The sequence below is a fragment of the Acinonyx jubatus genome, chromosome D1 (assembly GCF_027475565.1).
Source record: "Acinonyx jubatus isolate Ajub_Pintada_27869175 chromosome D1, VMU_Ajub_asm_v1.0, whole genome shotgun sequence".
NCBI classification, from domain to species: Eukaryota; Metazoa; Chordata; class Mammalia; order Carnivora; family Felidae; genus Acinonyx; species Acinonyx jubatus.
The window spans coordinates 24,992,225-25,003,505 of NC_069390.1; the positions used below are offsets into that span (position 1 = coordinate 24,992,225).

Below are 11,281 nucleotides of genomic sequence, written 5' to 3' on the forward strand. Positions count from 1 at the left end.
CCCACACCCCATCTTCCTACCTTCACCAACCACCTGCTACTCTGCATGCCAGCTCACTGATCTTCCTTCATTTCCTCCAACATTACCAGTTCTTCCCTGCCCCAGGACCTTTGCACATACCATGCCCTCTGTGTGAAATACTTTCCATCCACTTCTCCAGGCTCAAACCCACAGACCCTTTATCAGTTATCTTGATAAGCACTTGCTCACAGAGCTCTCTTTCCCCTGATTTTTTCTCCTGATTAGGAGACCCCAGTGAACACCCTCCTCACCTCCTTTGTTGTCTTGTCATCCAATAAATGACTACAGAATTATTTCTTATTTTTGTGAGGTCCATAAAGGCAGGGACTATGTCTATCTTGTTCTTGGGTGCTTATTACAGTGCAGGAATTCTTCAGACACTTGATGAATGAGCAAATGAACCAGCCACATGAGAGGTACTACCGGGAGACACAGGAACTTCATGCATGTGTCAGCTGAGAATTCCAGCACCTAAAATTACATAAAGCTTTCCCATATGAAAATATCCTGGTACTGAAATCTGACAAGCCTGGCCTGGAATCCAGCATCTACAGTTTATTAGCTGGGTGACCCGAGTAAATGACTCCCAAGTTGCCTTATCTTCAAATGAGTGGGGTATGCATCTCCACGAGATAATCTAGAGCATAGCTGGGCCCGTGAAGGGGACCCCCAAATTATAGCTAGTGTCAATATTTTTGTAACACTCTGTGTTCTTCACAAAACGCTCGCCGTTTCCAAGAGGTGACAGAGGACTAGGGTGTTGGGCGACAGGCACTCTCACACATTACTGGAAGCAGAGCAGTTTGGGGCAGCTGCTGCGGATGGAAATGTGACAAGATCTGCCACAGTGACAAAGGCTGTGCCCTCTGACCTAGCAGCTCTACTTTCAGAAATTTTACTCGAGGCACATCCAGCGACTTACATAGGCAGGGTTTTTACTACGGCCTCCTTTACAACAGCAACAGGTTGCAAATAACCTAAATGCCCAGCCACAGAGGACCGACTAGGTGAACTGGAGTATCTCACACTCTGGAAGCCCGTGCAGCTCTAGGAAAGAAGGGGAGGGCTCTGTGTACCGGCTGGCGTGCTCTCCAATCCAAAGGAAAGTGTGCTAAACATAGAACCGCACGTGCAGTATGCTACGATCTAGGTAAAACAGACAAAAAAGAGCATTTACAAATGTCATTGCACGGCATAAAGAATCTCTGGAAGGGGCAAACCAGAAACTGAGAACACCTGTTTCCCCCAAGGAAAAGAGCTGGGTGACAGGGACACAGTAGGGAGATTTTTCTCTATAAACCTGTTTGTGCCTTTGAATTTTGAAACGTGAACACATACGACTTATTCAAAGAAATAAGTAAAAACAACAGTGATGCCTTCCCCAGCCCCTCAAGAGAAAGACAAAAAAAGGTTATTGATTTGTTCAAAGTCCCTCAGCTGCTCGGGAGAAGTGAGGATTTGAACTTGGCTCTGATCCCAAATGCGATGCTCTATCAATTATAGTTCGTTCGTTCATTCATTCGACATAAGTTTATTTCTTTTTTAAAAATTTACCATCATAACCATTTTTTAATGTTTATTTATTTTTGAGAGAGACAGAGGGAGAGAGATCACGCGTGTGCAAGCAGGGGAGAGACAGAGAGAGAGGGAGACAGAGGATCCGAAGGATCAGTAACCGACTGAGCCACCCAGGCACCCCCACAAATTTATTTCTTTAACACTTATTCTACAACAGGAGCTTCCTTGTATATATACAGGGACACATAGGCCAGAAAAACAAACCCTGGGGAAAAAAGCAAACAAAAGGAAGACTGATTTCTTTCCTTCCTGCACGATATGCCACATACTTGCCATACTTTGTGGAACATCACAGAGAGTGGGCAGGATCTGCCCAGGCTAAAGGAGGCAGTCACTACTCAATCCAGTCTGGTTTTTGCCACCTCGGGGCACAAGTTCAGTTTTGCCAGATCTGAATTTTCCAAGAGATGCCAAAAACCGAGATTTTTTAAAATGCTAAACCATGTGACTTGTAAGTGTTAGCAACGAACTCACCAAGCCCACTAGCACTTTAGGGGCCTAACATACAGGTTTGGGACCTTTATTTTCTCCATCACAACTATGACAACCAGCCTTCTCACACCCCTTCCCCAGGGCCTAAGTCAGGTGTAACATAAGCCCTCACAAACCAGCCACTATGGGCTTGGGCACACAAGTGGTCTTCCCGATGTCTGCTGGCTTATCAGTTGATTAAGAGTCTGGCCTGGGGCACCTGGGTGGCTCAGTTGGTTGAGCATCGGACTTCAGCTCAGGTCATGATCTCACCGTTCGTGAGTTTGAGCCCCATGTCAGGCTCTCTGATGTCAGCCTGTCAGCACTGAGCCTGCTTCAGATCCTCTGTCCCCCTCTCTCTCTGCCCCTCCTCTGCTCGTGCACTCTCTCTCTCTTTCTTCCTTTCTCTCTCAAAATAAATAAATAAAATTAAAAAAAAAAAAAAAAAAGGAATACACTACTTTTGATCATGGGCTGGCCAGGATGGTCGGGATGGTATCGACCCCCTATCTGCATCTAGCAGCTCGGTTCATCTCCACTTGAAAGTAACAAGGTAGGTTTAATTCATCCCATTTCGCAGATGAAGAAACTGAAGCACAGGGGTTAACTTGTCCAAATTCAGAAGAGTCGTAAGAGAGACCAAGAGTCAGATCCTACTTGATTCCAGGGCCTGACCTCCTACACTGCCTGTTTTAAGCAACACTCACGTCTGCCACACGCAGAGGTTAAGAGGTGACCATCACCCACGGCTTCCCTTCATCAACAGCTTCTTGCCGGGCCCGGGCATGAGGAACACTCAGTCTCTCACAGGATGAGGCTTTGTTTCTCAGGCCCTTACCAGCTTGTGAGGTCATCGTGTTTACTTGTTCACTGACTAGCCCCGATGGCATGTAAGTTCCTCAAAGTCCAAGACCTGCCTCTCTTCCTCCCTGCTGTATCCCACTGCAAGCACAGTGCCAGGCACATACAAGGTAAACATCTCCAGGGCCCCTGGGGGGCTCGGTCAGGTGAGCCTCCAACTCTGGATTTCGGCTCAGGTCATAGTCTCACGGTTCGTGGGATCAAGCCCCACATTGGGCTCTTTGCTGACTGCTCGGAGCCTGCCTGGGATTCTCTCTCTCCAAATAAATAAATTAAAACAACAACCACAACCACATCTCTGAATGATGGAGTGACATGTGGCTTCTAGGCCACCGGGCAGAACAGGCTTCCTATTTTTCAGAAACCAGAAAAATTCCCTTCCCAGATGACTGAACTGGAGTCCACCTAAGTATTACTGTCCACAGGAATGTGGACCTCGGCCGCGTGGGCCAGGAATCCTGGGTCTGTGTGCCGGTCAGTAGAGCCTACAGACACGGCAGGGGACAGGTGTCTGCTGCATAGCACAGAGCGTTTGTTTTAAGGACCAAACTTCACAACGCTTAGGAGACAAAAGCCAGCTGAGGCACAGACACTCCCACAAGCAAGAAGATGTCAAGGGTCAAGTGTGGACTATGCAAAAGGCTCCACGGGAAGAATGAGACCACTTTCTCAGTGCTCACACTGGACACCAATGCAGACACAGAGTCTTGAGAATCTGAACTTAGGCAACGGTAAATATTAGCGCAAACAGGATGCAAGCTCAAGCCCTTATCTTCGCTTAGCAAAGTTTTCTTAGTGCCCACACGACTCAAAGCACTGACGATTCAGATGCAGCTAGCAGTAATTATTTCATCAGATCATCACCATCAGCCTGGCCTGCAAACCACTATGTAATCACCAGAAAAATCCCCTCCTCTGGTACAACTCAAGCAAAACTGTGGGGAAGAGCAACACATCTCAGTTACTCATCTCTAAGCCCCACTTTAAGCATCGAGTTTCTTGGAGTGCAAATTGTTAGGGTGTGGCCCATAAATGCCATCCAGAGCGATTCCACAGGGCCTACCAGATGATAAACTGAAAAGTCTAGACGCAAGTGGTGGCTGAGACTGACCATTACGTGAGCAATCACATTTCTGACACGTACCCTCTAAAACCCTGGTGGGGGACACAGCGGACAAAAGCTACTGCCCGGCAGACAAGAGCTCTCCGTGTGGGGAAGCGTGCTCCAGATTAACTTGTGCTGTTTGTTCAAAAGGAGCTTCACCCTCCCATGGATGAAACGCTTTTTCATAAGAAAACGGGATCAAGGGAAAGGAAATTTCTCTTCATGACACGTAGCCAGGTGTAAAGAGCACTGCACAGAGACTGAGAAAACCGAAGAGGCTCTCGGGATCTGATCACTTCACGGAGCTCATGAGGTCAACTCAATTTCATTCAACAACCAAACATTAGGAGGTCTGGGTGTGTGCCAGGATCTGAGAAGAGGAAGCATAGAGGGTAAAGAAGAATAAAATACGTGCTTCTGTGGGGCTCAGGGGCTCACTGTAAACACTCAGAAGTTAACATTATACATGCAAGCTGACGACTATGAGGGAAGAACGGCAGTTGAGACAAGACTGAGGCGGAAAGGTTAGCTCGCCTTTTCCAGTTTACAAGGCAAGGCTAATATGCGGTCAACTGAAAAATAAGGCTCTCCATTTTCTTCCTCTAAAGAACATGGACACTGGAGCCTAGAAAGGAAATCTGGGGAAGGAAACACAAGCTTTCATAGGTAAGCACTTCCCAAGCTTGAGTATCCTTTTTCATTTGTGACAGACAAGGACAGGAATGAAAAAAACCCACACATTTCAACAAATATTTCATGAGCACCTACTATCCCGAACACAAAGACAAGCCAGATATAGTCTTACCAATAATAAAGAAACAAAAAGAGAGAGAATAATAAGTTGGTCACGATTAAAGACAAAGACAGGAAGGCCTGAAGCCAGCACAGTAAACTTGATTCTCAGTGGGGCCAAGGCAGGGAACGCCACCGCGTTAGAGAATCCAGTCCCCCCCCCCCCACCTTTTTTTTAAAGCTGGAAACCTGAGTTTAGATGTCAAGTCTCCCAATTTTTAAATTTTAACAGTCCAGCAGTAGGCCAATCCCATTATTTTGTAGCTAGGAAAACTGACACCCAGAGCAATCGAGCGACTCGTACAGCTTGCCCCCGGCAGAATGGAGATCAGGATTCAGATCTCAGTTCCTTGACCTGCGTTGTCTCCAAGATGCCAGCTAGCCCCCATGCGGGGACTCTTTCACCAGCTCCCCGCTCTTCAAAGTTGACACCGACACCTTTCGAGGTATCTTGAAAGGAATCAATTGTTCCGCTGGCAAGAATTTTCTTTTTTTTCATTTTCTCAGAATGCCACAAGGGATCACCTTGCTCACCTACTGATTTTGCCTCCAGATACTTTACAGCGAAAGGGGCCATACACCCCCACAGTGGTGGCCTCCAGCAGCTGGCACACTGGGCAGAGTTCCCCAAAACGATGGCGCGGTTGACGTGATCTCCCCCAAAGACGTCTGGGGAATTAAGGTGAACCAGTTCCAAAGGAGTATTTGGAATTAAACAGCAAGAGTGAATGGGTTTCCAGGGAGGATTTACGCGGCTGAGGTCACGAGCAGGTTGCGACAGGGTTTGAGGCAGCTTAGTTCAGAACAACATACACACACATCCCAGCGCTTGCTGGACTCTGGCCCCCAGTCCTTGGGAAGAAGACAAAAACAAATGCTTCCTTCAGGTGCCCTCCCGGGCTCAGCTCAAGCTGACATATATATATACGTATATATATATATATACGTATATATATACACTCTAGTTCCTGAGCGAGGGAGCCCAAAGCGTTTACTAAAACGCTTTGAGGGAGCCCAAAGAGTCATCCTAGCGTTTACTAAAAACGTAACCGCAATCACAGATGCCTTCATCAAGACACTGAACTCAGCGTGCATCAAAAGGAACGAGCCAAGCTGGACAAAGTTCTGTAACAGGTAAAGAGAAGCGGGAAACTGGAGATGGTGCTGCCATTTGGCAACGAGCTAAAGCGAAACCAGAACACTGATGAATGCATTCGAAAAATCATCTATTTGTACCCCAAAATTGAGGAGAGGGAACGAGAATGAAAGCCTAGAGAGGTAAATCCATGCTTTTAGGTAATGTACAATTATACGCAAAATCAATCGTACAAATACTTACGATAGGTTGTTTAGGGGTTGACCCTATCTTCCCACAGGCCATGGTCAAAAGAAGGAGAGATCTTTTGGTGAGTTCTACCACTCACTGAAACCCTCTGGGTGCAGTTCATCATAAGCACACCAGGCCCCACGAGAGGAGGAGTCAAGTAAGGCCCTGTCTCTCAGGGTCATGCCCTTCAAGGTTGCAGCCTTGATGCCTACCTAGTCTCAGCCCCAGAGCGTACCCACCACCCACTCCGACAAAGAATAACTCATATTTTCTATTCAAAGCTCAAGCAGAGTAAAGGTGGCTGATTTGCATCATAGGCCTATTCTTTCACTACAGAGACAAAGGAGGAAGCCATACCCCATCCTTCACATAGGTGTCCCTAAATTTCTTTTTTTTTTATTTTAAAAGAAACTTCTTATGTTTTATTTTTTATATTTGAGGGGGTGGGGTGCGGAGAGATTGAGACAGAATCTGAAGCAGGCTCCAGGCTCCAAGCTGTCAGCACAGAGCCTGACGCGCGCCTCGAAATCACGAACCGTGAGATCATGACCAGAGCCGAAGTCGGACCTGAGCCACCCAGGCGCCCCTAAATTTCTGACAAAGAATTCATTCCACTGGCTTGCTTTCCAGAGGCTGACAAAGCTGGATGAACCTGGCTGTGAGTGTGCTTCTCAATGAAGCAGGTATATAATAACATCATTCATTATCCTGCTACAGAAATGTAATATTTTCAAAAGGTGGGGAACAAGAGAACGCCCTCTCCACACTTAAAGAATATAAAAAAAGCTTCCAAAATCCCGGAATATGTTAGAACTAGAACTATCCTGGATTAAAAAAAAAAAAGTCAGCTTAAATTTAATAGACCGTTTAAATTCCTAGTTGACGGTAATTAGAGAGCAAGCAGCATTTCTTTAAACGCTGCGAGACAGAACTTAATCCAATTTAGGTAATCACTAACCTTTGCTGGTTTTTTCCTCCCTCTCTCTCCTCTAAATGGAATCCAAGGATTGATCTACAAAGGCCATAAACTGGCAAAGCATAAGAAAAGAATATTTAAAGCCAGAGATTGGGTGACTATTACCACAAAGGGCCAAGTCCAATTAAAATGGAAACAGGTCTCACAAGCTCCCTAAATTATATTGCCTACGAACTGGGGCTCCTAACCAGGCATCATCACAACAGAAGGTATGCTGAGGGAGATGGGGGTCCTCTCTCTGGGTACGTCGTGCGGCATGCCAATTTCCGGGTCTTGTACGGTGTGACAGCCATCCCCTGCCAGACCAATGCTACCAATTCTCTATATTCAAAGTATCTGCAGGGCTTCTCTCCTTCCTCCATGGAATAACAACTGTCAGAATGATCCATACTGTCCCTTCAGTTCCTCCACTGTTCACCCACCTCCTAACCCCTCATTTTAGAGCTCCCACACTGCCCTTGCACCCACTTCTGATCCAGGAACTTCCATGTGAACCGCTAGGCCTTTCTTGAGTACTTGGCACCCTAGATTTTTCATGAAAGGCCTTCAAGGATAGGTATCAAAATGTGCTGCAGAGGACAAGGGGCTTGAGTTAATGGCTGTGTTACATCAGGAAAGTAATTAACCTCTCTGAGCCTCCATTTTCCCATCTCAACATAGAGAAAAGAATATTCACCTGCTTAAATAACATTACCATGATTGTACCTGGCTCATAATAGTTGCCCAATACATAAGTTGGCTTGTTTGTTTTAACTGAACAAGTTTCAAAGTAAACCTTGGATCCCCAGTCCCTGACAAAAATGTTAATTAACTCATGTTCACCTCTGATGTCTCATCACTGCTTTGCATCATTTGCACTCCCAACCTCCTTTCTGGTTCCAAAGTGGAATCTTCCTTTGTAAAAACTTGCTTTCTGCTTATCAGGATATCACTCTCTCTGTTCCCAAATTCCTAACCCAGTATAAAATCCACAAAATATTGTGTTCTCAACCTTCCTTCAGCAATAGAGATATTCACGCCGACTTGTTAACAGATGATACTTTTCAGCAAGCATTACTTTTAACATTTGCATATAGAGAGGCAGTTCTAGAGAACAAACTTTTAATGGCAAACATTAAACACAGTAGGGATCTTTGGGGGGGCCCACACTCTATTTCTCAAATCAATTCTGTATCGGTCTAGCTCTGCAAAAACAATTAAAGGGAAAAAGTCAGTTCAATTCAATTCAATCTGAAATTCAAGAAAGATTTCAGTATACTTGATCTTGTACAAGGGCACTACAAAAGGAAAGACCACAGGAAGTAATTAGAAAAGAGAAATAATGAAGAAATCCATAAAGTCCTAACAATCCAACTTTCCACAGATAAACGGTTTAAATGTTGCACACATACTGTCAGTGAACACACTGAAGATTATGACATTGGGGTCTGGGCTCCCAGCATGAAATTGTCAATAGCAGTGGAACAGTTTTCTAAATGTAAGATTAGGATTTTTTTTTCTTCAACAATTGAGCCATTCTGTGATATTATGCGACACAGAGAAAAAGTAAGAAAGAAAAAGCCACCAAGTTATTCGACCATAAGACGATCTAATTAACAGCTGAGGAACTGGAGGGAAAGTCATCTCCAATACTGGCTGCCACTATAAGCCTGGAGTAGCAGACCCAGAACTCACCCTAAGCTCCACCCCTGCATGTGTGTGACTTTGAACAAACTACCCAAGTTCTCTAAGCCTCAGTGGGCTCATTGTTATAGTCATGGAGATATAATAGCACCTACCTAAACATTGTTTTGGTGCAGATTATACAACATCCTCAATGTCTCTTAGGGCCAAGTTTAAGACATAATAAGAACTCAAGAGGTGTTTGTCCCCTTCCTTTTTTAAATAAAGGGAACATCTGTATAATGTTCAAATAATAACCATTATTGAAATTTCACCCACTGAAATAAATATATATGCGTGAACTTCTGGATGTGAACAAAATGAGGTCTTCTCGTTGAGAAACATGGTAGTCTCAACCAGGCTCTAGAGAAATAAACCAGTTAGACTAGCTCATTGCTAAGGCCTTTCTTTTTTACACTATTCATGGTTCTGGATGTTAGAAGAAGCATTAATAAAATCCCAAAAGGACAATCAATGGTTGCGGTTGGAAACACTGAAGACGATTTTGTGGATTGATCAAGCACTGTTTCCTGTATCTGCTAGATTCCTGTAGAAAAAGCTCTCAACAGCACCCTTCGTGGCTTAGAAGGGCTCCACGCTGCGACCAGAGAAAACCTACCAGTCAGGTTCCACGGAGAGGAGGGTCCCACCACACCTTTCTCAGTCACCATTCTCAGCGGTAGAGAACTCACCAGGGGCTAAATTTAATGTGTGGCTAAATTAGCTTCTGCAAGCTCCATTTCCTCTCCTGATCCACTTGCTGCTTTATGGTGTCAAGAGCAGCCTTTCCCCAGAGAGCAGCACTGGGACATTCTGCAGCGTGTAGGCCAACGAAATGTCATGACAGCAACCCACCCACGGTGGTCAGGATGACCAAAGGGAGGTCAAAAAAGGCAGTGTTCGAGGCTTGATCCGCGAGCACCGTTTGAGGGGAAGCGGGGCAGACTATGAAGGCAGTGTGGACCATTGGCGTCCTTGACTGCTTTGGTCCTCCCCGTGGGCCATTTGAATTTGCACGCGGGCAACAGGTCCAGAACCCCGCCCCAGGAGGGATGCCCGGAGACTCCAGCACAGAGTTTTTTTCCATGCGGGTCTCCGGAGTAAACGTGCCTCTGAGCTGCCGCGCGTGAGCCTTCCGTCTTGTGGGGCGCATCGCAGTAATTGAAACCTTACATACCGCAGGACTGCAGCGGCGTCTATAAATACTCACCGCTTTACTGCTGACAAACAAAACGCGGGCTCCCGGCACCGCGGAGGAAGAGGCGGCGGCATGTGACCGAGGGCAGGGGCTGGCTACAACAGGGGAAAAACCCTGTTGCCAAACAGGGAGGTACCCCAGAACCGATTCCTGAAGCACAGTTTGCAAGCACACAGCCTGATCTGACCCGGGGCGCCCGCCCTCGGAACAGGGGCAGAGGGCGGCGAGGGAGGGTCGCGGCCCCGGGAGCCGAGGCTGCAGAGCGCCCCCCAGCGCGCAGGGGGCAGCCCGCGTGCGCACAGTAGGCGCGCAGGAGAAAGCCTCGCCAAATAGAGGGCGGGCTGGAAAGCCGACGCGGAACCGGGGTGCGGCTGACGCCGACAGCCGCCCGCCCCAGCCGGGTGTCCCGCGGGCTGCGCCCCGGCCCGCCCCAGTCGGCGGAGCCCAGTGGCCCGCGGGACAAAACGGCTGTCCTCCCTCCCACGCCTGCTTCTGCAAAAGGGGGACCGCAGGAAAAGATGGGCTGTTCCTGGGCTCCCAATCGCCCGCGCCCCAGCCGGGGCAGCTCTTTAGATTTGCACCCTGGGGCCGAGGGACAACTAGAGAGGCAAGCAAGCAAACTTTCTTTTTCGATCTCTTGGCCCAGCCTGGGTCCCGCGGTCGGCGGCATCCCCCCGCCCCCAACCCGCGCTAAGCCGCAGACGCTGGGCACCGCTTCCCCCCGCCTCAACTCGGGGGTCGCCCGTTCGGTACTCTACGCCCGCCTGCTGCGTGGGATCCGAGGATCCTTAACCGCACGGGGGTCCCCATCCGGCTGCCCCCAAATGTGACGCCCTCCCCACGCACCCCCTGCCCGCGCCCCGCAAGCCTGTGACCGGAGTCCACGGCGATTTCGTTCTCAATCCAGAGCGGTTGCTGAGCCGACAACGCCAGCCCCTCCCGGGGACTTCCCCACTCCCCCCCCGGGGGTCCCGGGGCTGAGTCACCTCGAGTCGCACACACCCGCAGCTCCCCTCTGCGCGCCCAGGACAAAGTTTCCGGTGTTCCCGAGAAAGTTTTCTCACCAAAGAGCAACGAGGGACCTGGATGGCTCTCCCGCCGCGCTCTGCCCAGCTCTCCCTCCTCCCTCCCTGAGCAGCGCTGGCCTCCGCGGGGTCTCGTCTGGCCTCGGGTCCCCCAGCGCGGGTTCACAAACGCCGCGGCCGCGGAGCTCCCCGAGCCGGGCTGGTGACACGTTTCCCTCCTCTCTCCTCTCAAGGCCGCCTCCTCCCCCTGCTTCGTCTTCTCCTC

The 11,281-nt window shown here is 48.4% G+C and overlaps 1 protein-coding gene across 17 annotated transcripts in view; it reads right to left on the reverse strand.

Moving 5' to 3' along the window:
- PRR5L (proline rich 5 like) overlaps positions 1-11,281 on the reverse strand; it is a 72,671-nt gene extending 61,390 nt beyond the window's left edge. For 5 of the 17 annotated variants that reach the window (XR_008290382.1, XR_008290383.1, XR_008290384.1 and 2 more), the window contains exon 1: positions 11,056-11,281. The gene's annotated coding sequence lies outside the window, so the exon portion shown is untranslated. Of the gene's footprint in view, positions 1-2,727; positions 5,748-10,003; positions 10,908-10,977 lie in introns of those variants that run through there. The other 12 variants (XM_027072875.2, XM_053203301.1, XM_027072873.2 and 9 more) reach the window with 6 other exon arrangements.